Source organism: Gymnoscopelus braueri (genome assembly GCF_963280865.1).
Source record: "Gymnoscopelus braueri genome assembly, chromosome: 15".
Lineage (NCBI taxonomy): Eukaryota > Metazoa > Chordata > Actinopteri > Myctophiformes > Myctophidae > Gymnoscopelus > Gymnoscopelus braueri.
In genome coordinates this window covers 42,621,372-42,649,316 of record NC_137620.1, presented here as the reverse complement: position 1 = coordinate 42,649,316, position 27,945 = coordinate 42,621,372, and positions in this window count along the sequence as shown.

Genomic DNA, 27,945 nt, shown 5'->3' with positions numbered 1-27,945 from the left:
GTCCACCTGGTCCACCCCAGCTCATTTTCCGGTTATAGGCAGTGGCAGCAGTTTGCAGACTGGAAAAAACAGGAAAAAAACTTTTAGTTTGGAGACCTCATTATAGCACAACACGGGGAAATGAAGAAAGCACACACACACACACACACACACACACACACACACACACACACACTCTGACAGGTGAGAGAGGTAATGGTCTCCGTGAGCAGCTGGCCAGCCCCAGACAGCCCATGTGTTTGTAGCAACTTTACTGCTTCAAGGACCATTGCATCCCTGTAGCCCCGGCCGCTGTCAGCCAGAAACCTCCTATCTCCATTTTCCCAACTTTTTAGTTTAGTTTAGTTATTGAAAAAAGACATAAATACATGTTTTGCTTTACTTCGTCATACTGCAGTGTCACACACAAAAGCCGATTTATTATCGCACGTGTCGCGATACGGTGTGTTGTGAGCTAGATGTTTTGCTAATTTTGCTACAGTATTATATGTGTGTGTGTGTGTGCGTGTGCGTGTGCGTGTGTGTGTGTGTGTATATGTATGTATATATATATTATAATTTTGTACTATGTACTATTTTTTTCAAGTGAAAGTGGTTAAGTCTGCCTGTAGTGATTTTATAAACCAAAGAAAAGTATCAACCAGAGCTTAGTTGTCACTAAATAATATATAAGTATATATAAGTATAACTTTTGGTTATACTTTCCATATCCTGAACGGTTAACTCTTTCACTGCCAGCCTTATTTCTGCCAGCAATTCTATTCGATTTTCTTACCTTTTCAAGTATAGTCACAAAAATTATATTTATCTCCAGTATGATCGATTCCCTGATCGTTGGTAAACACGGGGGGTTTCACTGTGCTTCCGCGAAAAAAAAAGTCATTGCGACCGTTGAAAATAGCATGTCTCGTCAAAAATACATAGTAAAACACCAGAGGCGAGATACGGGCGATTTCACAAATACGCTATTAACCAGGAAGTGAACGGAGCAGTACATCTTGGGATCACGTGATCTCCTGGTTCTGCGTGCATCTGGGGATGAAATGGTCGCTCATATGTTAGCGAAGAGCGCCATCTAGTGGAAACACCCCCCAAAAAAAAGGTCTATGGCAGTGTGGTCCTTTGGGGGAAAAAAAGTCGTCCTTTGCAGTGAATGAGTTAACGGATATTAGACATACGAGGTTTCCACCCAACAGTGACGGTTGTATCCCTCTACCTGTATCTATTTATTCTGGTGGAGAAGGAGAGCAGCACAGCCATCTCCCCAGAGGAGGAGACTCCATTAGGACAGCCGGGTGCCTGTGGGGTCCATTAAGTTATCCTACCATAGCAACTCTTGACAATAAGGCAACCATTTCATAGGCTGGGAATCCTCATTAAATTTAAGACACGCAATGGCAAAACTTTTGACACACCGCTGCTTTTTCCTCCTCCTCCCCCCAAAAAATATGAATGTTCATTATTTTGCCATATGCTGGATGTGTCTTCGTTAGTTTTAGGGAGAAAGAGTCTTGGGGACAGTTTGCGTGTGTGTGTGGCTTTTTTTTAGGGAGTTTGCGGGGTCGATGGATATGTTCTCTGCCTTCCTTCACATGCCACACACACACACACACACACACACACACACACACACACACACACACACACACACACACACACACACACACACACACACACACACACACACACACACACACACACACGCACACACAACAGTGAACTTGTGAGCGTGCAGATCGCTATTTTTGCTACTTGTGTGTGTGTGTGACACTGTAGTTTGACGTAGGGCATTAATATACGAAAAACAAAGGACAAGTTGAAATATAGGGAGATATGAGGTTTCTGCCCGACACGCGACAATATATTGTATTAACATATTCTACCACACAGATTGGTCAAAATAACATTACATTTAAGATATGCAACGGCAAACTTGACATGCTGCTGCTTTTCCCCCAAAACATAGGTGTTCATTATTTTTGTCACATTATGCTGTTATGTGAATGTGTTAGTTTGGGAGAAAGAGGCTTGGGACAGCTGGGTTCCTGCTTTAAGCCTAATTTATGCTCCGTCGCGCGATGGCGTCGGCGTGCTGAGAACGGTCGAGAATATAGCAGACCTACAAGCTCACAACGCGTCCGCAATGCCTTGTGAGCTTGTATACGTCTGCTATTCTTGGCGTTGCAATGAATTATGAATTAAGAGTTTTTAAGGTCGATGAAAAATGTTCTCTGCCCCCCTTCACATCCCACACACACACACACGCTCGCTCGCTCGCGCACACACACACACACACACACACACACACAAACACACACACACACCGGGGAGGAGGACACGGTGGACTGATTCTCTGCGCTCACTGTTCTGTTATTCAAAAGCTCAGCGGGCTCTCAGGGTTCGGCCGCGGTCAGAGAGCTAGTAGATTACACCGACTCAATAAAAGCATCCGAGTGGATGGAATGGGAGCAGACCTTTTTTTTAAGGTTTCGTACATAGAAAGAAGGGCATGACTCATGTACTGCAGGATTTTTGATTGATTGAATATTTTATTAGGCAAAAAATGTAAAACAGCACAGTTACATTTAGGATAGGATAAGGATAATTCCTTTTAACTGGACGTTCATGAAAGTCCTTGCAGGCTTGTTTCCAATGAGGGCCTTGTTATGTCTGACTAACTGTTCACTGACTGCTGCTCTGATCGATTGTGCTGCGCTCGTTTAGCCTTGCCTATTGTTGTGAGTGTGGGGATATTCGGGGATCGATTACTCAAGTCTTAGTCAAGTCTATTATTGTTGTTGTAATGCTGCTCTCCTCAAAGTTATAAGTAAAGTGAAGTTCTTTGGCAAACTGTGTCATGGCCTGATCATTCACAAACACAACATTGGCGACGAGGATGGCTGGTATTTCTCTCCCACCACCCAACCCCTTCCTGGAATTACCTGGCGAGCCTCCAGTGCCCTGGACTCGCTGGAAACAGTCGTTCGAAACGTGGCTAACGGCTACGGGGCTAACCGGCGTTAACGCGGCACGCAAAAAGGCGCTGCTACAACACTGTCTGGGAACGGAGGGACAACGGGTGCTCGGGACGTTGGAAACGGGACCCGGCGATATCAGCTATGCCACAGCCGTGGAGCTTCTGAAGGGTCATTTCGCGGCCCCACAAAGTGCCCTTCTCTGCCGTATCTTGTTCAGGCAACGACGCCAGCTGCCCGGTGAGTCTGTACACCAATATGTGGCTAACCTGCGGGGGCTGGTTAACTCATGCAAGTTCGGCGCGCTGCAGGATGAAATGATACGTGACCAACTGATTGAACACACAAGTAACGTGAAAGTGCGTGAGAGACTGTTAATGGAAAAAGATGAACTGTTGCTGTCTGAGGCAGTTGCAATTGCATTTAAAGTTGAGAGTGCAGCTGAGTGTGCTGCTACGTTCGCTTCTACACGGCAACTGCCCACATCCAGCCGGGCAGATCTCTCTCTGAATCCACTACTGCCACGCAGTGACTCACCGGACCCTAACTCCGCAGCTGTGATGCAACTGGAGCGACGTCAGCGCCCTCGGCCCCATCCACAACCACAACAGTCCTGCGCCAACTGCGGGTCTCGGTCGCATGCTTCAAGAGCCCAGAACTGCCCTGCCCGTGGCCAGTCATGCCGTAACTGCGGTAAGCTAAATCATTTCGCTGCTGTCTGTCGCTCTGCCCCGGCCGGCCCAGGGGACCAGGACTCCCAGTCTGGTCCCACCATTATACACAATGTGACCTCAGGTGCAGTGCCCTTCAAATCATGTTCAGTCTACCTCAATGATGTGTGCAACCGTCTGCTGGTGGACACCGGTGCAGGCTGGTCTCTCCTGAACATGGACACCTACAATAGTTTTTTCGGCTCACTGCCCCTGTCTGCCCCCTCTACTGCCCTTTATGGTTATGGGGGGTCTGGAATCGACCTAGTGGGGTCTCTCCAGGTGAATGTCCGCTACGGGACCAAGACTGTGCCCGGTTTTGTTTTTCAAGTGGCCCGTCGGGGCGCTAACCTGATGGGTTTAGACCTGTTCACCGCTCTGGGGTTCTCCCTCCTAGACACGGGGGGGTCGGCTATTATGACTGTCACCACGCCATGGCAGAAGAAGTGGCCGTCACTGTTTCATGGTCTGGGCTGCCTCTCTGCTTTCGCTCATCAACCCCTCCTCAACCCCTCAGTTAAGCCTGTCATCCAGCCGCTGCGCCGCATCCCGCTGGCTCTACGTGACGGAGTCACAGCTGAGCTAGAGCAGCTGCTGGAAGCTGGTATCATCGAACCAGTGGATGCTTCACCATGGGTTTCGAACCTGGTGGTGGCAAAGAAGAAGTCTGGGGCCCTGCGTGTCTGTGTGGACCTGCGTGCAGTGAATAAGGCGGTGGTCCCGGACCAGTACCCCCTCCCCACGTCGGAGGAGCTCACAGCTCAGTTCTACGGCTCCACAGTGTTTACCAAACTCGACCTCAGACAGGGGTACCTGCAGGTGCCTCTTCACCCCAGCAGCAGAAACCTCACAGCCTTTGTAACACATGCCGGGGTGTTTCGCTACACACGGATGCCGTTCGGCCTCTGTTCTGCTCCTAGCTGCTTCCAGAAAGTCATGGTCTCTGTGCTAGCTGGCATACCAGGCGTGGCCATATACCTGGACGATATCGTGGTGCACGGGCCCACGGCTGACGTTCATGACGAAAGACTCAACAGGGTGTTTGCAGCCCTGTCCAAGCACACCCTGACTCTCAATACTGAAAAGTGTGTCCTCTCCGTTCCGGAAATCGAGTTTGTGGGGTTCCGACTGTCTGCAGGTGGCATAACTCCACTTCAGTCCAACGTGGACGCCATTCAGGCCATCCCAGAACCCAACTCAGCTGCCCAGGTCGCCTCGCTCTTGGGCATGGCCGGATACTATTTAAAGTTTCTCCCACACTACTCTGACACCACAGCCCCCCTGCGTCGGCTGCTGCGTAAGGATGAGCCTTGGATGTGGTCTCGGGCGTGCAGTGACGCTGTACGTGCCCTCAAAACGCAACTTACTTCTCCCCCAGTGTTGGCCCACTTTGACATTGCTAGCCCCACCCTCGTGACCTGTGACGCATCATCCATAGCGATAGGAGCTGTGCTGTCACAGATCCAGAACGGGGTCGAGAAACCCATTGCCTTCGCTTCCCGTGCCCTTAACCAGACTGAGCAGCGGTACTCTGTGGGCGAGCGTGAGGCATTAGCCTGCATCTGGGCCTGTGAGCGGTGGCACCTCTACCTCTATGGCCGCTTTTTCACTCTCAGGACAGACCACCAGGCTCTTACGGCGCTGCTGTCCACGTCCGGGACGGGCCACAGACCACTCAGGCTGCACCGCTGGTATGACCGCCTCCGCCAGTACAATTTTGAGCTGAAGTTCACCCCAGGCAGAGATAATGTTGTGGCTGACCTGCTGTCCCGCGCTGTCCCTGCCCCAGCCCCAGTCCTACATGTCGGCACTGACTGTATTGAACAGGACATTATTAACATGTTGCACACGCCTCTCCAGGCCACTGTCTCTCTGCAGGAGCTCAAGGACGCCTCTGAACAGGACCCCCTCCTTCCCCTGCTCTGCACCTACATCCACGATGGCTGGCCTCCTGTGGTTCCGGGGGAGCTGGCCGCATTCTCCCGTGTGCGACAGGAGCTTTCCTGCTGGAACGACACCTGTGTGGCACGGGGGCTGTGCACGGTGATCCCTGGTGCCCTACGTGCACGCGTATTATCCATGGCGCACGAGGGCCACCTGGGCATTGTGAAGCTGAAACAACGCTGCAGAGACCTGGTGTGGTGGCCAGGGATAGATAAAGACATCGAGGCCTTGGTCAAGGACTGCGCCGCCTGCCTTGTTAGTGGCAAGACTGGCCACCAGCCGCCCCCGCCCATGCAGCCTCTCGCCTGGCCCTCTACACCCTGGGATCACCTACAGCTGGACGTCTGTGGTGAGATCCATGGGGTTCCACACCATCAACGCTTCCTGGTGGTCGCCTACGACCTGCATTCAAAATGGCCGGAAGTCACCCCTACCGGTTCTGTGACCTCTCAGGTCATGATTGATTTCCTGGACTCTCTCTTCACTCGCTGGGGCCTGCCCCGGACCATTACGACGGATAATGGCCCCCAGATGGTCTCCGCAGAGTTCACTAATTACCTCCACAGCAAGGGTATCCGCCATGTGCGCACAGCGTACTATCATCCCCAGGCCAACGGTGGCGTGGAACGCTTCAACCAGTCCCTGAAGAACGGCATCAGGGCACACATGGCCCAGGGGTGCTCCTTCTCTCAGGCCATCCGTCACACTCTACTGCACTACAGGGCCACCAAGCACTCGACCACGGGCGTCTCCCCAGCCTCCCTCATGCTGGGCCGAGAGCTCACCCTGCCTCTTGACAGGCTCCGTTCCCCTACGCCCCTTTCCCCGCCCCTTTCACCTTCCCCTGTGGTCAAGGCCTCAGTCACCCGTCAGCAGGCTCAGATGAAGCGCCGCTTTGACCAGTCGAAACGGGCCAGGGCGCCAGTCATCGCCGCCTCCGACTGGGTCAGGGTCCGACGGCTCACCGGGACAATAAAATGGCCTCGTTCTGGTCCTCCCCCATTCAAGTTGGCCGCCAGCTGGGCCCCGCCACCTACCTCCTCAACGATGGCTCTCGTTGGCACTCCAGCCGTCTTCGAAGGGTACCTGCCCCGCCACACACGGCTGTTGACATGCCCCACACCGGGGATTACCCGGTGCCTTTAGCTGCACCTGCACAGGTCATGGACATTCCTCTGCCCACTCGGCCTCTGCCCTGTGCCCCCCCACGTCCTGCTCGAGTGCATTCGCGCCCTGCCCACTTACAGGACTTTGTGTCAGCTTTGTATGCTTGAACTTTTGCCGGGGGGGAGGAAATGTTATGTCTGACTAACTGTTCACTGACTGCTGCTCTGATCGATTGTGCTGCGCTCGTTTAGCCTTGCCTATTGTTGTGAGTGTGGGGATATTCGGGGATCGATTACTCAAGTCTTAGTCAAGTCTATTATTGTTGTTGTAATGCTGCTCTCCTCAAAGTTATAAGTAAAGTGAAGTTCTTTGGCAAACTGTGTCATGGCCTGATCATTCACAAACACAACAGGCCTGTGAGCAATTAGGGGTTAAGAGTCTTGCTCAGGGACAAATTTCATTTACTCTGGATACTTTGGATACTTTGTCTAACAGGTCCGTTCATAAAAGTCCTTGCGGACTTGTTTCCAATGAGGGCCTTGGAGAACCAAGGTAACATGTTTGTCCTTGACATGAAAATGTTTGAGCACCACTGATATAGCAACATAAGTTTGTTCTGAAAGCTGTAGAATCTAGCCGGGAAACCAGACGAATCTGCCAGTGCAAAAAAAAAAAAAAACGTTGGGCAGATCTGGTCTGGCCCCGCTCGGTTGTGATTGGATTTCCCTGCCCCCGAAGTTGTGGGTTCACCAATCAAGGCCCAGTATGCAAATATGGGGCGGGTTTATCACCCAGAGGCATTTTTTGGAACAGAGATTCCAGACTAATCTCTACGCAGTGATATTGGTATAGAATCGTTCTTAATGCGTTAAGTAAAAAACATGTTTTTCCCACCACTGCCCACGTACCTAGCGGACATGTGTATCCACGCTACACCTTACAGTAAAATAGCTTCATGGATGTTTAGCATGGCCTGACCCTGTGGGAATCAAACACATCATTAATAGAAGTGCTCTCGCCAGGGAACTGTGTGCCCTGCAATGATATTAACCTGTATTTTAGCTCACTGGAACCGCCAGGGTCAGCGCTGTCAGCTCTGCATCTAATGGTCCTACACTAACAGGCCTGACTCACCACCATAATGGATAGGCACTGAATCTGCCGGAACACCCACCATGATAAACAGCCACTTAGCTGGGATTCTAGAGGCAGCCGGGGACACATGACGAGGGAGGGAGGGAGAGAGGGAGGGAGGGAGAGGGGGGGAGAGACGAGGCAGGGAGGGAGAGGGAGGGAGGGAGGTATGGAGAGAGAGGTCTCTCTCTATGGAGAGAGAGGTCTCTCTATGGAGAGAGAGGTCTCTCTCTCTCTCCATAGGGAGGGAGAGACAGACAGACAGACAGACAGACAGACAGACAGAACTGGACCGGTGCGTCATAAAAATGACCAAAAAGTGGGAATTCCTGACGTCACTCCCACTACCCCTGGGTCACAGCGTTATTTTTTGCATCCCCATACAAATCTTACATCACGTCATAGAAGAACTGTGTTCCTACTCTTTGGATACATTTTGTAATTTTCACTGTCAGTGTTGATGCTTCACATCCTTATGAGTAAAAGCTCCGGGGTGATTTGTTTATTTTTGGACCACAGTTCTTACATGATGCGGTCTAAGATTCCCCTATGGGAATTCTGATACAAAAAAATAACGCTGTGATCCAGGGGAATAGCGGCCTCTAGTGGCAGTGATGTCAGACTTCGGTGTACTATATTGATAGCAGGAACCGACCCCATCAACACACATTCACCTACTGTAATTTATGGAATCCCCAGTGCTTCGTGTCCAAAACCTCTGTGATGTTTGAGGGTATTTTAAATGTGTACTGAGTAGCAGTGGTGTAAAGTAACTAAGTACATTTACTGAAGTACTGTACTTATGTAAAATGTTGAGGTATTTTTACTTTACTGGAGTTATTTCCAATGTCCAGTACTTTTACTTCTACTCCACTACACAATATTGTACTTTTAGTAGCATTCTGCTGCTTGTCACGTGTAAAACAACTTGCAATCAGTTGTTTACAAATCACGTCGTTTCCCATAGCCCAGAGGGTCTGCTGTTTAGATCCCATAAGCCCGATGGATGGACACTTTGTACTTGGCCTGTTGGTTGTTATTAAACTCCTGGGCAGGATCCCTGTAGACAGACATGGATGGATCATACATAATTTAGCAGGGTAATGTTAGGATATGTTTGTGCTACTTCAAGGGAGGCAATCCTGCTCAGTATACGCTCAAGCAGAGGTGTCAAAATAGGGGCTGGCGAAAAAGAAGTTACCACTTCAGCCCCATTTCCAAATTAGCAAAAATAGTGGATCTACAAGCCCACAACCCAAGCCTAAAATATTAGTTATGATTATACAATTATAGGACCGACATCTGCTTGACCCAGTACATACATGTGTTGAATCACTCTCATCTGCGTAAGCACACACTGGAACCCTTGTTGATACCATGACCATCAACATCTTTATCAGATAGACTGAGTCCAGGGGTATCAATTGGGTATGGCAAGGTGCCATACCTTGGCTCCAGAAAAAATAAAAAATCATGAATAGTAGCCTAATGCAGGTGTAAGACCATACATGTTTGTATTGTGTTATAGGTATAATGCATAGTTTTCTATGCATTTCGGGGGTTTTGGGGGGTTTGACCCCCACATTCTTTTTTAAACCTATGTTATACTTTGGCTATTCGACAATAGCCAATCTACAAGCTCAGTAAGCTTGTGTTTTTTATTTATTTTTTTGTCTTTGAATGTTTTAAAACCCACACAGTAGCTTCCCTTAAAGTCATTCATTTTAGGAGTATATTTTAGTGTTATCTGCAAGGAAGGAACACTGAAAAAGGAATGCTGCAGGGTCCTAGTGCCCGGTGATACTTTTTTTTTTGTAAAGCAACACCACCACACATCAGGAACAGCATGTATTCCTATAATATTACATAAATAGTCTTTATAGAAGTTGTCAAAAAAGAAAAAACACATTCATGTGAAATGGTTATTGTGAAAAATATACCAGTGAAAGATTATATCAAATATAACCTTTGTGTAGTTGGAAAAGTTACACTGCATGACTTTTGGGTGACTTGTTTATTTTATTTTATTTCATTCAGGCATTGACAAGTGGTGTTTCGAGTCAATGCACTTCTTCTTTGACTGAAAGTGTCACTGGTTGGATGTCTAAATTGAAAAGGTCACCTAAGGGAGCTACAGTCTTCCTTTTATACCTGCCTTTCATCGTTGTTCTTTTTGGGTCCAGCACCTGCCTTCAAAAGGTTTTTGGATGTGTGTTTGATTGCGTTTGATCTTTTGTTATAAAACCTTGCACATATACGCCGGGCGCCGACTGGCTGGACCAGTACCGGTGCGCTCCCCAAAAGAACTGGCCATGGAACAGCATTCACACTGATGAAAGGAAGAAGTTTAAATTATTGCCACTGGACTGTATTTGAACTATAGAACCAATGTCGGACTCCTTTGGTCAGCTCTAGCCATACTGAGCTCATAGGAATGCCATTGCATTTGGATGTGATGAGCTGCTTAGAACTGAATGGAGTTGAAAAACATAAAAAAGACATTGGTGCATCGAACCGCTGCATATTATTGAATTATTGTTATGCTGTTATGTGAATTCGTTAGTTTGGGGGAAAGAGGCTTGGGACAGTTGGGCGTACTTGCTTTAAGCCTAATTTATGCTCCGTCGTGTGCTGAGAACGGCCGAGAATATAGCAAACCTACAAGCTCACAACACGTCGCATCCACGACACGTTGTGAGCTTGTATGTCTGCTATTCTTGGCGCGCAATGAAGTATGAATTAAGAGTTTGCAAGGTCGATGAAAATATTCTCAGCCTCCTTCACATCCCACACACGCACACGCACACAGTGTTATGTCCACTGTTAGGGTGGATTCTCACTGGATCCGATTGATTCGAATCGCTCCTGAGTACGATTGCCCTCTCCCTGCTGGCCAGCATTCACATTGGCCATGATTCTTCCGTACCCGAGTACACTTCAATTCAACTGTAATGGTACTTACTTAGGTGCCTCAGGGGGGCGCTGTGTACTATGCGGCTTTGGAAGATAGAGAATGTCATGTGTCACTTGTCAGAGTTTAGAGTGAATATTAAAGTTTGACTGTGTTCCTGACGTTGTCTTGATAACAGAGAAACAGTACACGACCAAAGCAGTGCTTGCTACACGCTGTGTTTTTAGTGTTCTCGCGCTACTCAAACACCAGAGCGATTATTATTTCATGTCAACATTCAAGTAGAACTATCAGAAGGTATAACCCGCATTGTATACATCGTTTATTCTATCCTCTTATCTCATTAGATCAGAATAACATGATAGAAAGGTTTTTGTGGGAGGAGGCTGTATAGGTTTTACCTGTTTGCTTGTACTATTATGTCCAGGTCCTGGCTGACAAAAACAAGATTATTTAGATGTATATGTTTTTTTTACAAAGGGGTCCATCTTTTTAAATATGAAAATACAATACTTAGACTGCATCTTCTGCCATAATAACAAAGTAACATACAAATGCATTGCATTACAACAGTTGTATTTGACTACAGTGCAACATCATTAGTCTGTTGTTGCCAGTGTAGGCACATGTAGGCTAACTCATGCATCTGTGCTGTACAAAACCAGTGGTGGAAAAAGTACTACATTATTTTACTTGAGTAAAAGTATCAATACCGTAATGTAGAAATACTCTGTTACAAGTAAAAGGCCTGTGCTCAAGTATTGGTATCAAAATATACTTAAAGTACCAAAAGTAAAAGTACTAAAATGTTTGAAAATAGCAGATCTACAAGCTCACAACGTGTCGCGATGCGACACATTGTGAGCTTGTAGATCAGCTATTTTCAAATAGCCTATGTAAAATAGGGCTTTAAGTGGTTAATGTTTTTTAATATCATAATTTATGTCTGCAAAGTAACTAGTAACTCAAGTTTTCAAATAATTGTAGTGGAGTAAAGGTACAATATCTTCCTCAGAGATGTAGTGGAGTAGAAGTAGAAGTATTGAAAATTGGCAATACTCCACTAAAGTAAAAAAAAAATACCTCAACATTTTACTTAGGCACAGTACTTGAGTAAATGTACTTAGTTACTTTACACCACTGTACAAAACCAAACCAAACCAATTCAGTCAGCAAATGTGTGTTCGAATGGGCGAATGTAATGCACACAGTAAAGCCTTTTTCCCCAGACTTTTTTTTCAACATGCATGCACTGCATAGCAATTAAATAAATAAATAAATTGTCTTTTGTTCAAAGGGCAGTGTAGTCAAATGTAACCAGGTGTGAACGTTTCTGAAAAGGTCTCTACAAAAATTTCAATTAAATAAAAACAGCCTTTCTTTCACATCTTGTTAGGAATCCTTACAAATACAGTACATTCTCACAAGCTCACAACCGCGAGGCGAATAGCAGACCTCAGAGGTGGAAAGTAACTAAGTGCATTTACTTAAGTACAATTTTGAGGTCTTTGTACTTTACTTGGGTATTTCCAATTTCCAATACTTTTACTTCTACTCCACTACGTCTCAGAGGCAAATATTGTACTTTTACTCCACTACAATTATTTGAAAACTTTAGTTACTTTGCAGATATAAATCATGATATTATGAAACATACATTAATCACTTTAGCCCTATTTTATACCTAGGCAATTTGAAAATAGATTATCTACAAGCTCACAACATGTCGCATTGCGACACGTTGTGAGCTTGTAGATTGGCTATTTTCAAAAATGTTTGTACTTTTGGTACTTTAAGTCAATAAGTTCTCAAGTAAATGTTTTATTCCGGACATTTACTTGTAACAGAGTACTTCCACATTCCAGTATTGATACTTTTACGTAAGTAAAACATTTGAGTACTTTTTCCACCACTAGCAGACCTACAAACTCGCCACGTGTCACAGTGCAATGTATTGTGTGAGCTTGTAGATCGGCCATTTTCGCCGCACACCTAAGTATGAATCCATCTTTCAGATCATTAATGTTATATTCAACAAGTAGAACCATCCATATCCATATTCCGGGGGGAACGTTAGCCAAAAAATAGCCGATCTACAAAGATCACCACGCGGCGCAAACACGACACGCAAAGAGATTTGGTGAAGAGGGGGGTAAAAGCGCTCCAAGTACTGTTTTTACTATAAGACTAGACTAGAGGGTACATATCACAGTTCCAGTAGCAAAACAAAAAGGCAGAGCTGATGTACTATTTATGAATGAGTGTTTCCGGGCACATTAATATTCCAATATTATTTGGGGTATGCTGGAGCCTGCTGCTTTCCAGTTGGTGTGCTTCCCTTACTGATTCCCAAACATAACAACCCACAGGACCTCATAATCTCCCACAATCTGATAACGAGAATATGCTACTGTAATATTAGCTGGGAAAGGGAGGCTTGCATACATCTTATTTATACAGTGAATGTCACTCTGCAATGTTTCCCAGTGGTGGTAGTATTCAACCCCAGTACTAGGGCTTTCACGATTACAAATTTAAGTTGATGATTAGTTGTCACTAAAATGGTTGTGATTAACGATTTAATTGTGTTTGGCATTGAACATTGGAACATATGAATATATATATATATTTTTTCTGTTTGCCATTTAGGCTTCGTAATAAGAAAATCCACAGGGCAGATATGACAAAATATACAAATACATTATTTACATATTTAACTCATTGACTGCCAGAGTTAAAACCTCGTTCATAGCAGCCCTTGCCAGCGATTTTCGTGTTTTTTTGTTTCGTTATTTTGTTATTTAATTCACATATAGAAAGTCTAGCTTGACACTTGAATCGTTTTGATCGTTCCACCACTAGAGAGCAGCACATACCAAGCTTGATCGGCTCGCTGACACACTCGCCCCCTCCCAGACCCACTCACACAGTGAAACACATGAACCGGAAGTGAAATGTCTCAGATTCTGTTATCGGCGAAAATTACTTTGTGATACACAACGGGGATGACTGTTCGTCACCCAGACCATAGATTATAGGAGGGGAGGTCTCCGATCGCTTTTCATAGCGTGTGAAAAACCGTTTGTTTCCCTATTATGGTCGAAAATGACTGGGGGGGAAAATGTAAAACCGAAAACGGAACCCAAGTCATGGAACCGGATGCAGTGGTGGTTGAAGTAAGTGGAACCTGAAACTTAGCCTGATTCATAACAGAATAGCGTGATCAGAGCATAAAGATCAATAAAGACCATAGATCGCATTAACACGATCCTGGCGGCCAAGCGCGCTATTTATTAGATCGCGTTAATGCGATAATGGCGGCCAATGAGTTCATGTATACATGAACAAAAAAATAACTGAAATAGCTGATCTACAAGCTTAAAACCTGTCATGAAGTGACACGTTGCAAGCTTGTAGATCAGCTATTTCAGCTTTTTTCAATATTCAGAAATGTGTGAAAATCTTTCAACATGGAACCGATTATGACGAAAATTATGACGAAACATTATTGTGACAGTCCTACCCAGTACTTGAGTAAAGTATAGATACTCCTGGTCAAATATTACTCCATTATTTACAAGTGAATGTTCCTGTGTTAAATTTGTTCTTGAGTTAAAGTGCTGGAGTACTTTTGCTTTTAAATTATTCATAAGTACATGCTTTAAAAAAACATAAGTATAAATTGCAAAGTACATTTTCTTTTTAATATCAATTCATTGCTGTATTAAAACTTTGACGTAAAAAATACCAATCCTATAATTGTCGGGCAGGCGGGCGGACCTCTGAGATCACCATGACTCAGCCATAACCACCATATAAGGAGTTCCCTAGTTGTCTAACCTCAATATGTCGTCATGGCATAAGGCGCAAACAAATCAGTCAGCTCCATATACAGTATGGGCACAAAAGGGGGCATGCCCATGCATATATGGGCATATACTGACATCAGCGATCTCCATAGTGCAAATAGCAGATCTACAAGTTCACAATGCATCAAATCACGACGTGTTGTGAGCTTGTATCAGCTGTTTTCACTATATTTGAATTAGGTAAAGAAATAGTACCCACCCCCAAAAATAAATAATATAATAATAATTCTCAAGTAAAGTACAGATACTAAAAAATATAACAATAACCCTCAGAAACTCATAATCTGTGTAATGGGCACACACAATCTGATTACAAGAATATGATCATATTAGATGGAAAACAGAGACATGCATACATCTTGTTTACAGTGCATTTCAGTCTGCAATGCGTGTTTCCACACTAATACCCACTTATCTGAAGATGTCTGGAGCCGGGATATTAAGATGCATGTGTAGCTTGTCATACATGAAATGATCCTTGGATCCCATTTTATGTTTCTCATTATACTGTTAAGTGTATTGACCTACAGCATGTGCACGCACATGCACCGCTTGCAATCAAAATACATCCCCATTCAGCGCTCATTCAATAGGAATGGCAGATAAGTCATTTTCCAAGCACTTGGGTTTTCATTAGTCCTGTTGAGAAGAGGATCACGCAAATAATAAGAAGAAGAATGTCTCTGTCCCCGAGCATCTTAGGAGACCAGCGGCAAGGTGGGTGGGGGGTTAGGGGGGTTTGGGGCTCAGAAGAGAAAATGTTCAGGCAGTCTTATTTCAATAAGCAGTTTATATCAGCTGATAAACATTTTCGAATATCTCTCATCACGTATAAGACTGTCGTGAATGCATAGCCACATTTTTTTTTGTTTTTGACAGACGGACAGACAGGCCAGGCAGACCAATCAGAGGGCAGGCCACCGGGTTTTGTCCCGCCCCTCCCTGCTTAAAAGACCCACCTTTTCGTTGTAGAGGACTCCTACCTTCACATGTTGTTTTGTGTTTTGTGAGTTGTGTGTGTTTAGTCTCTACTCCCTCCTGTTGTGACTGAGAGTGTGACTTGAGTTCTTGTTGTCCTAGTCTAGTCTTCTTTGTCTTTTTTTTTGTTCTCTTTCTTTCTCCTTTCTCGGGAGTCTAAAGGAAATCAAGTCATCTTTATTCATATAGCACATTTAAAATACAACAGCAGTTGCCCCAAAGTGCTTTCCAGTCAAGGATGACCAGCAGCGACATGATAGCCATATAAAGGTATACATTAAAAACAAGTTAATCACAGTAAACTAACAATAAGCACATACAAATCAATTAGAATATAATTAAAAAGATGAAATACAAGTAGAAGGACATAAACCATGAGCATCCTCAAACGGAACTAATAGCAAGTAAGTAAGTAGCAAGTGTCTAGGGAAGAGAAATAGAGATTGTGATCTAATTTATGTTATGCCCAGAAAACACCCCTAACTAATTCAGAGTCTAAATACAACCCCTTTGTACCGTGCACCATTTCACTTGTGAAATTAAGGCGGATATCAAACTTTTTATTACATTTTTTTAGTTTTTGTCTTTCCAGGGAGAGAAAGGCTGTAGTTTGTATTAGCTTGGCATCCCCATCGGTGATGTCATTGGTAGACATATTTCTGAACTGTCCACAGCCTACGTCAGAGTTGGCGATATAGTAATCTCAAGCATCCTTTTTATCCTTTTTTTAATCCTTTTAGCCGTAATGACTGTCTGACTGCCACGTGCTGTTTACATTTCTGACTAATAAAGTATTCAATCAATGGATCAAAGCCCACCAACGAGACACAAAGAAAGTAGACAGAGATCGTACCATCTCATAATGAGCATTAGTGAGGACCCATTATACACAGTATGAAGATGAGGTTGAAAATGGGTGAAGTGCTCCTTTAGTTAACCGCCGATTCTACAAAATGTCTTCCAAATCCCAACAGTATTCTAAAAAATGTATGTTTCTATATCAGTGGTGCTCAACCTTGTTCATGTCAAGGACCCCCAACATTATATGTATTTGGCTGCCGACCCCCATCTCAAAATATGTTGTTCCAGGGACCCCCAGAAGCAAAGATTTTAGATAAGAATGTTCTCTTTAAAAGAATAAATATTCAAAGATTTGCACGCATTTTCACGATTTTTCAAAAATAGCAGATCTACAAGCTCATAGCGCGGCACTCGGTGCCGCGCTATGAGCTTGTAGATCTGCTATTTTTGAATAGCCAAAGTGTCATTTTTTTAAGCTCAAATCAAAAAATGACACAGATGCTTCTTCAGGTCTTAATGGGTTAAGCAGGTACTGTAGTACAGGGGTTAAGCATAGATCAGGCTAATTGAGACACATTCTATGGCCTCGGTTGAGATGTCGGACCATAATCTTTCCTCAGTGATTTCACGATAGGAGATGTAAGTGATGTTGGCTGGAAATCATTGTACAGAGAGAGGATATCCTGGCTTTCAGACAGACATGATCAAACGGGGAGAGAAATGACACAATAATTGGTGCTGGAGAGGGAAGCCAAACGGCTTCCTTTGGTCAATAAAGAGGGAAGCAGAGATGAATAGAAGAGTGGAGACGGTGTTGGAAGGTGCGTGTGCGTGTGCGTGTGCGTGTGCGTGTGCGTGTGCGTGCGTGTGCGTGCGCACAGTGGTGAAAGTAACTAAGTGCATTTACTCAAGTACTTATGTACTGTACTGTACTTAAGTACAATTTTGAGGTACTTTTACTTTAGTGGCCTATTTCAGTTGTTTTCATACTTCTACTCCACTACATCGCAGAGGCAAATATTGTACTTTTTTTACATTTCATTTATTTGACAAATTTAGTTGCAAGTTTTTTTATTTTATTTAGACCATTATTACAAAACGTACATTAACCAATTAAAGGAGTAGTTCACCCAAAAAATTACTTATTTGCTATCAATTATACACACCATGAAGCCTTGAATTCATGGATATATATATTTTTTTTTTTGGTCGCATTCCTGAGCCATTAATTTGATGACAGGCGGTCTCTCCGGTTGGAGACTCAAAGAGACTCATTTGAGTCTCTTTGAGATACATTAGCCACCACCGGATACATTAGCATAAATCCGCCGGTAATCAAATTATTGCCTTAGGAATGCAACAAAATAAAAGGATCTGCATGAATTCAATGCTTCATGGAGTGTGTAATTGATAGAAAACAAGTCATTTTGTTGGTGAACTACTCCTTTAAGCCCCATTTTATACAGTACTACGGATAATCAAAAGAGTCTGATCTCCAAAGCATCGTGTTGCGATGCTTTGCGAGTGTGTGTGTGTGTGTGTGTGTGTGTGTGTGTGTGTGTGTGTGTGTGTGTGTGTGTGTGTGTGTGTGTGTGTGTGTGTGTGTGTGTGTGTGTGTGTGTGTGTGTGTGTGTGTGTGTGTGTGTGTGCACATGTACAAAGGGTCCAGGCTGTCTTAACTGAGACAAACTGGAGCTATTAGAGGGGCTATTGTTGCCCAGCTTTCCCCCTGAAAGAACAGCCTCTCCTGGCTGCTGTACTCACTGGATAGATGTGGTTCCTCCACTCCTGGCTATCTGGCCTGATCGCTCACATCAATCTACCCTGGAAACGTGTGTGTGTGTGTGTGTGTGTGTGTGTGTGTGTGTGTGTGTGTTTGTGCGACCACACGCGTGACTGTGCCTTTCTGTGTACAGTATGTGCTATTGTGTGCGGGCATGTGTCTGTGTGTATTATCTTAGTGTGTGGGACTGTGTGTGTGTGTGTGTGCACTGTATGTATGAACGCACAGACAATAACCACTACAAATAATGGACCATTGCATGTACCCCACACACACACACACACACACACACACACACACACACACACACACACACACACACACACACACACACACACACACACACACACACACACACACACACACACACACACACAGCACACACACGTCTCCACGCTTGCAAACATCCAGCCACAGTCCCAGTGAAGATACTGTAGCCACTTTAACCAGAGCTATCGCTCCCCAATAAACGGGTGTCACTTCAAAGATAGCCTCTTTAGCCAGTGCTATCGCTCCCCACAAAACAAGGCTCCACTTCAGAGAGACCTTTAAGAGCCATGAAACCCTACTGGTTCTCAAACTTTTGTAATTTCGAGGACCCCCATAACTCCACGTGTGTACTCTCAGAGTTACAGAACCTGTAGGGGTCCATTTGGAAGCCCCTCAAGGAACCCTGCTTGAGGGGATTCCAGGGTTCCCTCATGCTGACGGAAATAATTGGTCCCCCCCCCCCCCATTACAAAACGATAAAGTGAGTGGAAATGGTTGAACACTTCCACTCACACGTTGTAGCTTTGTAGCTGCAGTTGTAGCCAGCTCTACTTGGATTGTAGCCAGTGGTGGAAAAAGTATACACTCAAATGTTTTACTTAAGTAAAAGTATCAATATTGCAACGTAGAAATACTCTGTTACAAGTAAAAGTCCGGAATTCAAAATTTACTTGAGTAAAAGTACAAAAGCGTTGGCATCAAAATGTACTTAAAGTACCAAAAGTAGAAAGTATACTCATTACGCAGAATGTCCCATTTCAAGTTTTCAAATGTATAAAAGTCTTTTGAAAATAGCAGATCTACAAGCTTGTGAGCTTGTAGATCGGCTATTTTCAAATGGCCGAAATGTATATGGTTGAAGCGGTTAATGTTTGTTGTGTAATAATAATCAAAATCCACAAAGTAACTAGTGACTAAAGTTTTCAAATAAATGTAGTGGAGTAAAAGTACAATATTTGGATCCGAGATGTAGTGGAGTAGCAGTAAAAGTATTGGAAAGTGGAAATACTCAAGTAAAGTACAAATACCTCAAAATTGTACTTAAGTACAGTACTTAAGTAAATGTACTTAGTTACTTTCCACCACTGGATTGTAGCTTTTGTAGATGTTGTAGCAACTACAAACAGCGGCCGTCACTTTGTATCTTCATGTCGCTGGTTTCCATCGAAAACAAATGGTAGCCTGTAGCTTTTTAGCTGCCGGTGTGAATGCAACACGAAGGTCTGGCTACACAAGACCTCTTTATAGCTCTAAATGGAAAGGGTAAACATTTCTTGGCCCTGAAAATGACTGTCATACCCCAGGGGACCCCAAAATGTCCCCATCAAGTCGAGGTTGTTCTGGTCTTACGGTCGTTGAGGGGATTTTTGGTCCCCAGTTGTATAGTAATACACACACACGCGCACACACACACACACACACACACACACACACACACACACACACACACACACACACACACACACACACACACACACACACACACACACACACACACACACACACACACACACACACACACACACACACACACACACACACTGACCTTGTCCTCCATGTTATTTACTGCAGTAATATCCACTGGTGGTGTTCCTGTGTGTAATTAACCCATTCCATCCGGGAAAGCATCTCTGTCATTTTAGATTTCTTTGGGCTATTCAAAAATAGCAGATCTAAAAGCTCATAGCGTGTCATAGCATTGTCTCATAGCATGTCACTTCGTGCCACGCTATGAGCTTGTAGATCTGCTATGTTTGCAAATCTTTTATGCATATATATTTTAAAGCAAACATTTGTAGCGCAAATCTTTGCTTCTGGGGTGTCCCTGGAACAAAATATTTTGAGATGGGGGTCTGTGGCCAAATACATATCATTTTGGGTGGTCCTTGACATGAAAAAGTTTGAGAAGCACTGATAATATAGCAACATATAGGTTTTTTTTTTTTTTTTTTTACTGTTAGGATTTAGAAGACATTTGTAGAATCCCCCCAGAAGCAAAGATTCGAGTTACAAAATGCTTGCTTTAAAAATATATATATATTGAAAGATTTGCACAACTTTTCACGATTTTTCAAAAATAGCAGATCTACAAGCTCATTGCGCGGCACTCGGTGCCGCGCTATGAGCTTGTATATCTGCTATTTTTGAATAGCCAAAGTAATCTAAAAATGACACAGAGATATGCGTTCCCGGTCTTAAGGGGTTAAAGGACGTTACAACACAGGCCTGTTGGTCCTCTCCGCTTCAAGGTGAAACCCCGCCCCCTTCCATCCTCACAAATCACACACTCACTTCCTGTCTCCCACTGCAGTGGTGGAAGAAGTACTCTGATTATCAATGTTTTACTCGAGTAAAAGTAGCGAATGCCACGCACAATGTAGAACTACTCTGTTACAAGCAAAAAGATTCAGAATTTGACTTGAGTATTGGCATCAAAATAGTTTAAAACAATTTAGAAAATAGCTGATCTACAAGCTCACAGCGACTCGCGACACGTCGTGAGCTTGTAGATCAGCTATTTTCAAACAGCCCGACGTATTAGTGCTTGAGTAGTTAATATATATTGTTAATAATATTATTAATATATATTAATTAAATTAATAAAAAGTAAGAGTAAAAAGTACATTATTTGTTATTATTTATGAGACGTAATGGAGTAGATCGTATAAAGTATCAAACAATGGAAATACTTAAGTAAAGTCAAAGTGCCTCAAAATTGTAGTTAACAGTACTTGAGTAAATGTACTTAGTTACTCTCCACCACTCCTGTCCGGAGGTCAACTAATTTTTAATCTTTTCCTTTCCTCTCCAACACATACATTAAAAGCAGTTCCACTCCCTCAATTCCTTTCTTTCTTTCTTCCTTTCTTGAGAGCCACCTTAATTAATCATTTACGGCCCGTATTGTCAGCTGAACAGCCCCAGAATGCCCCGGTCACCGCCTCGAGACAAAAGGGATTTGGCGTTAATTAAGTGTACAGCGATCCATTTAAACAGCTGCCATCAGCAGCACCCATGCCACCCAACACACACACGCACGCACGCACGCACGCGTGTGCGCACACACACACACACACACACACACACACACACACACACACACACACACACACACACACCACTAGCTGTGGTGTGTATGCACTACTAACCGCCATCAGTTTTATTTAGCGTTATATGAGAGTACATTTCTCAGAATCGACCTTGAGTATCTAAAGAGAGAGAGAGAGAGAGAGAGAGAGAGAGAGAGAGAGAGAGAGAGAGAGAGAGAGAGAGAGAGAGAGAGAGAGAGAGAGAGAGAGAGAGAGAGAGAGAGAGAGAGAGAGAGAGAGAGAGAGAGAGAGAGAGAGAGAGAGAGAGAGAGAGAGAGAGAGAGACCTTAACCTATTAAGACCGGGAATGACGTCATTGGCGGTCAATGTGTTAATGGCCTACTTCGTTTTACAAGATTGTCACGAAAAAGTCATGCCAAAATAGCCTATTTGTCTATTGCTATTTTTGAAACATTTTGAAAGTGAAAGCGGTTACGTACAGTATAGTGTGTCCGTAGGTTTTATGAATATTGTGACAAAAATAATAACGACATTAGATCCATTGGAACACAGGTTTCTTTCTTTCTTTTGTTCATTTATTTTCTTTCTTTTGAAAAGTAACAGTTTTGTACATCACAGGCTTTCCTACATGACAGAGACCATATCTTAGATACTTCTGGACGCTGATATTCAGCTGTGTGTGTATAGGTTGATATAGGACAGCTGTGTGTGTGTATAGGTTGATATAGGACAGCTGTGTGTGTTTATAATAGGTTGATATATCACTTTGATGCCTCAGACCGGCTGCTGATGGACGACGGTGTCCTTTCTCTTCTGATAACCAGTGATGACCACTGTATATCAGCCATGCTCCGCCATCAATACATCCATAAAGAGGCCTTGAAGACACACGCACAGTCGCGCACACGCACGAGCGCGCACACACACACACACACACGCGCGCACATGCACACACACAGACAGACACAGGGGCATGTGCGTACAGTCATTGGAGTCCACTGGGTGGGTGCTATACAGCAGTGGTTCTCAACCTGTGGGTGGGGACCCCCATCAGATTTTTGCGGGTCCTCAGATGACAGTGAAGGGATCATTTAAGGAATTTTAACACATGAGTGCCATAAACGGTCCGGACCGTTTTTGTCCCTTTTTTTTTAAATACGCTCTAACGAAACTTTGGGATCATCCAAGGAGTCTCTGAGAAGGAGAGGCCGAAAGTGGATCCATGTCAAAAATCCTTCCGGTCGGCCGCTCCGATGTTAACTCCTTGACTAAAAGCTTAATATCTCCATTTCTTTTTAACGCGGTGGAAGTGAGCCTTTTTCGATCGGCGATCACTCTGCAATGGAGGATCGCGTTAGAAATATTATTGTTCCAGGCGTTAGTCGGGACCCTCCGCCGTCTCGCACGCACGCTTTACATGCACTTCGCGTTGGGGCTTCTACAGCATGAAACATATCAGCGTGGATGGAAGATATGCAGGCACTGAACGTACCCTATTTTAATAAACCTCTAGCACACAATGTGTTAAGACCTTTTTCATACCCCTCCCCCCCCCCAATCAATAAGCCATATATTTAAGATTTTATTTTATTTTAGTCGATGTCAACATCACTCTCTCCATTCATTACAATATCCAACACATCCCTTGCAGTGAAGCGAGGCTCTCTCCTTGCTTGTGGCATTCTGAAATGAAAATAAAGACATACCTTTAGTACATTAGTAGCACATCTCACTGCAGGTACATATTTCACAAGTCACACAATACTGTCTGGCCAACCAATTGTGCTTTGCTTATCCTCACAAAGGCTAAGCACCATCATCACTGATGGAATGGGAGATTATTCCAGAGTATAGGTGCGGCTACAGAGAAAATGTATAGTGAGAATAACAAGTGGCAGAGATGGGGTTGAGAATAGAGCATCGCAGCACACAAGGTGGAAACTGAAAGGACCAGTTATCTCACCATTTATGTGAACTCAAGATGGTGAGCAGACGTATATCTCCCGCCCTATGCGAAGAGTCACTTCACCGTGCTTCATCTAAGGCAGACCGCATGGGTAGAGCAGATGCATCTCTCCGTCTATGTGAAGAAGACTCACTTCACCGTGCTTCATCTAAGGCAGACCGCATAGGGAGAGCAGATGCATCTCTCCGTCTATGTGAAGAAGACTCACTTCACCGTGCTTCATCTACAGTTGACTGGTGAAGAGCATCTCTCCATGTAGGTGAACCAGTGTTGCCATGTCCGCTTACTATAAGCGTCTTTGGGCTTTTTTCCCCTGTAAAGTTGCTTGTAAATATTTGTAGTTGTCTTTTGATTATTATTTAAACCAATGGTTCTCAAATATTTTCATGTCACGGACCCCCAAATTAATGTATTTGTTTTGTGCCAGGGAGCCCCAGGTTTGTGTTGTTAGAATGTTTCAAAAAATATTCAAAATATTCCGCATTTTATTTCAAGATTTCTTTTTAAATAGCCGATCTACAAGCTCAGAACACGTCGCGATCCAACGCGTTGTGAGCTTGTAGATCTGCTATTTTCAAATAGGGTTAAAGTGCTCATGATTGTGGCCTATACAGTCGCTTCTTTTGGGCTTGTTTTCATAGACCTGGTTGCTTATTTCTCGCACAAAATCTGGCAACATCGAGGTGAAGACTCATTTCCCCGTGCTTCATCTACAGTCGACATGGTGACGAGCATCTCTCCATCTACCTGAAGACTCATTTCACTCCTCATTCGTCTGAGGTTGACTGCATATGTGAAGAATACTCATTTTAACCCAATAAGTCCTGGAACACATCTATGTCACTTCTTGATTTGAGCTGAAAAGCATTATTTTACACTTTGGCTATTCAAAAATAGCAGATCTACAAGCTCATAGCGCGGCACCGAGTGCCGCGCTACGAGCTTGTAGATCTGCTATTTTTGAAAATATATATTTAAAGCAAACATTTATAATTCAAATCTTTGCTTCTGGGGGTCCCTGGAACAAAAAATTTGAGATGGGGGTCCGCGACCAAATACATATAATTTTGGGGGTCCTTGACATGAAAAAGTTTGAGAAACACTGATATAGAAACATACGTTTTTCAGAAAACTGTTGGGATTTAGAAGACATTTTGCAGAATCGGAAGCTCAGGCCTCAATGGGTTAACCGTGATTCATCTATGGCTGCCATGTTGCGAGCCGTTATCTCTCCTTCTATGATGTGAAGAGTCATTTCACCGTGCTTCATCCCAGGTTGACTGAGGGGTTGGTGGAGCTGCGTCTCTCCCTCCATGTGCCTCAGACCCATTTATACGTGCTTTATCTACAAGTTGACTGGTGGAGAGCATCTCTCCTACAGCAGTATTATGTGAAGACTCATTTCCAGTGGTGGAAAAAGTACTCAAATTCTGTAGTTAAGTAAAAGTACCAATACTGCAATATAAAAATACTCTGTTACAAGTCAAAATCCAACATTTAAAATTTACTTGAGTAAACGTACAAAAGTATTGGCATCAAAATGTACTTAAAGTACCAAAAGTAAAAGTACTAAATATTTGAAAATAGCCGATCTACAAGCTCACAACGCGTCGCGATGCGACGCGTTGTGAGCTTGTAGATCGGCTATTTTCAAATAGCCTATGTATAAAATAGGGCTAAAGTGGTTAATGTATGTTTCATTATATCATAGTTTATATCTGAAAAGTAACTAGTAACTAAAGTTTTCAAATAACTAGTGGAGTAAAAGTACAATATTTGAGCTGCATCTCTCCCTGCATCTCTCTCCCTGCATCTCTCCCTGCATCTCTCTCCCTGCATCTCTCCCTTGACGTGCAGGCCTCGTATACGTGCGTCATCTACAGTTGACAGGGGTGATGCAACTTTGATGATGGAGAGGGCCACTATATTTCCACACTCACTCCAGAGGGCCACGTTGCATGTACTGTCAGGCAGACACCTCTTATCTCCGTATTTTTTACTTTTTTCGCCATTCCATGTCACACAAATGTAGCAAAAATAGCCGATCTACAAGCTCAAAACGTGTCGCAGCTACTACTATAGAAGAAGTAATTAAAGCAGGTCATGTTTGCATGTTTTGAATTGTAACAGCTGAAATCAATATAATACAAAAATACATAGTAAAAAAAAAAGTGCTCGGGAGCCGAGATACAGCCTTTTTCAGTAATAAGTTAAACAAGAAGTGAACGGAGCAGCACAATCTTCAGATAATGATATCTTGGGTTCTGAACGTTTTTTTCCAAAACACGTCAAAAACACGTCAAACGCGTCATTGGCACGTTGCGCCATTGCGGTAAAACACGTGAAACACGTCAATGGCACTCAATGAGTTAAGTGAAGGTGGGGGGCCGCATGTGGCCCCCGGGCCGCCAGTTGCCATACTATGATCTACAGTATGCAAAGACTCATTTCACCGTGAGGTTGACGTGGGGGTGAGCTGTGTCTCTCCTTCCATGTGGTGAGCAGCATTTATTCTCGCTTAATCTACAGCTGACTGTTGTGAGCTGTATCGCTCCCTCTTTGAGAAGACTCATTTCACCCATAAGGTCCATTTGAAGTTACTTTTCCCTCTTTTTTAAAAATGTATTCACATTTTTCAACATCAAAACAATTATGACGATTATAAAGATTGTGTAAAATGATTGAGATTATATGAAATAATTGTGACTGGCCTATTTGTACCTGTCATAATAAAACTCCAGGTGCCTTTAGCATGCTGGGAACCGATTACCGTTTCCATAGCAATGGCATTATCATAGCAGGCGAGGCGATCAACAATGACACTCCACGTCAATGTGGTGACGAGTGGGGATCGTTCAACGTTTCCATACAATGTCAACCTATTATATGAAGTAGCTACTGTATACGCTTCCTTTCTCCCATTCGCTCACTCTGTTTCTCTCCCTCTCTCACAAGCAGGTGCAAGAGAGAGAGAGAGAGAGAGAGAGATGCGCCCACCTGCAATTCAGACGGCAAAGTCTTCTGCGATGGGTTTGCTTTGTGACTGGTTGGTGTGAACCAGGCTCAGCCACTTAAACTCCGTATTGTGGGGAAAGCTTTCGCTGAAAATAGCAGATCGACAAGCCCACAAATGTAGCAGAAGCTCAAAATAGAAGCTCAGAATAGCAGATCAACGTTGTGAGCTTGCCGATCGGCTATTTTCAGCAAAAGCTTTCCCCACAATAACAGAAAAGACACTAGTATAGAGCCTTGAGGGACTCCAGGGTGAGGGACTCCAGGGCAACCATACAGGGTTTACGTGGTTAAGGTTAAACTGTTGGAGAGCAGATGAAGAATCATTTCACCCATGCCTTCTAAATCAGTAGTTCTCACACTTTCAAGATTTTTCAAAAAATGTTCAAAAATAGCAGATGTAGCTATTTTCACGGCTAATATCTCTTTTGGGTCTCAAGCTAAAACGTTTGGGAACAAATGGAACAACACAAGTAAAGTATAAGTATTCACCACACAAGTACAGTACTTAGTTGACTTTCCACCATGGGTTTTCCCCGTCCTTAATGAACGTTGGCACTCTCACAGTAGTCCTGACTCTTATTTCCTACTTGTTCAACGTTATTGAACACGGATTAAAAGAGACCGTGACAAATACTCTTGGGTGCGTGCCTGCAGTTGACGTTATTCCAGCGAGGCAAAGGAGGAGCTCTGGGGGTCTTTCTCTCTCGCAGGACTCCCCCATTAATCTCATACCCCACAGCGCCGCTAATTGAATTGCTCAGTCTTGAAGCCAATAATCTATCCAACGACCCAGAAAAAATGCCTGCACTTTCCTCTCTTTTTAACACCTGTTTTACATTCATTGCAGGGTGTCTGGTTTGACATTAGGACGTTTTCTCTCTCTCTCTCTCTCTCTCTCTCTCTCTCTCTCTCTCTCTCTCTCTCTCTCTCTCTCTCTCTCTCTCTCTCTCTCTCCCTCTCTGTTTTTGACTATTTGAAGTAAAGTTGGTCATGCGTGCTGCCTCCATTACGTTGAGGAAAAAGGTCTTTAATTCGTCTTACTGACACGTGGGCTCTGATGCTTTTTAAAATGGATGAAAACTGTTGCAGTTGGGGCAGTAACCTTGTATCTCAACTTTTTTGAAATTAATGCCTTAACTTTGTCAAACAAGAGTGTCACACAAAAGTAGTGAAAAATGCTGGTACACAAGCTTGTATACCGTCTATTTTCACAAATGAATTACCAAAACAAATTATAATAAGAAAAGAGGAATGTTTTCGGACATAGAGGGTTTCCACCCAACAGAGACGAAATGAAGAAACAAGAGAAAGATATATTTTTTTCCCGCTAAAAGCCTCTTACTTTGTGTTCATGCACCGTTTCTCTCTAATGACGCCATTAACAGTGAACTACATAATGTCATCTCCTGCATGAAATGATCCTCTGTAATGG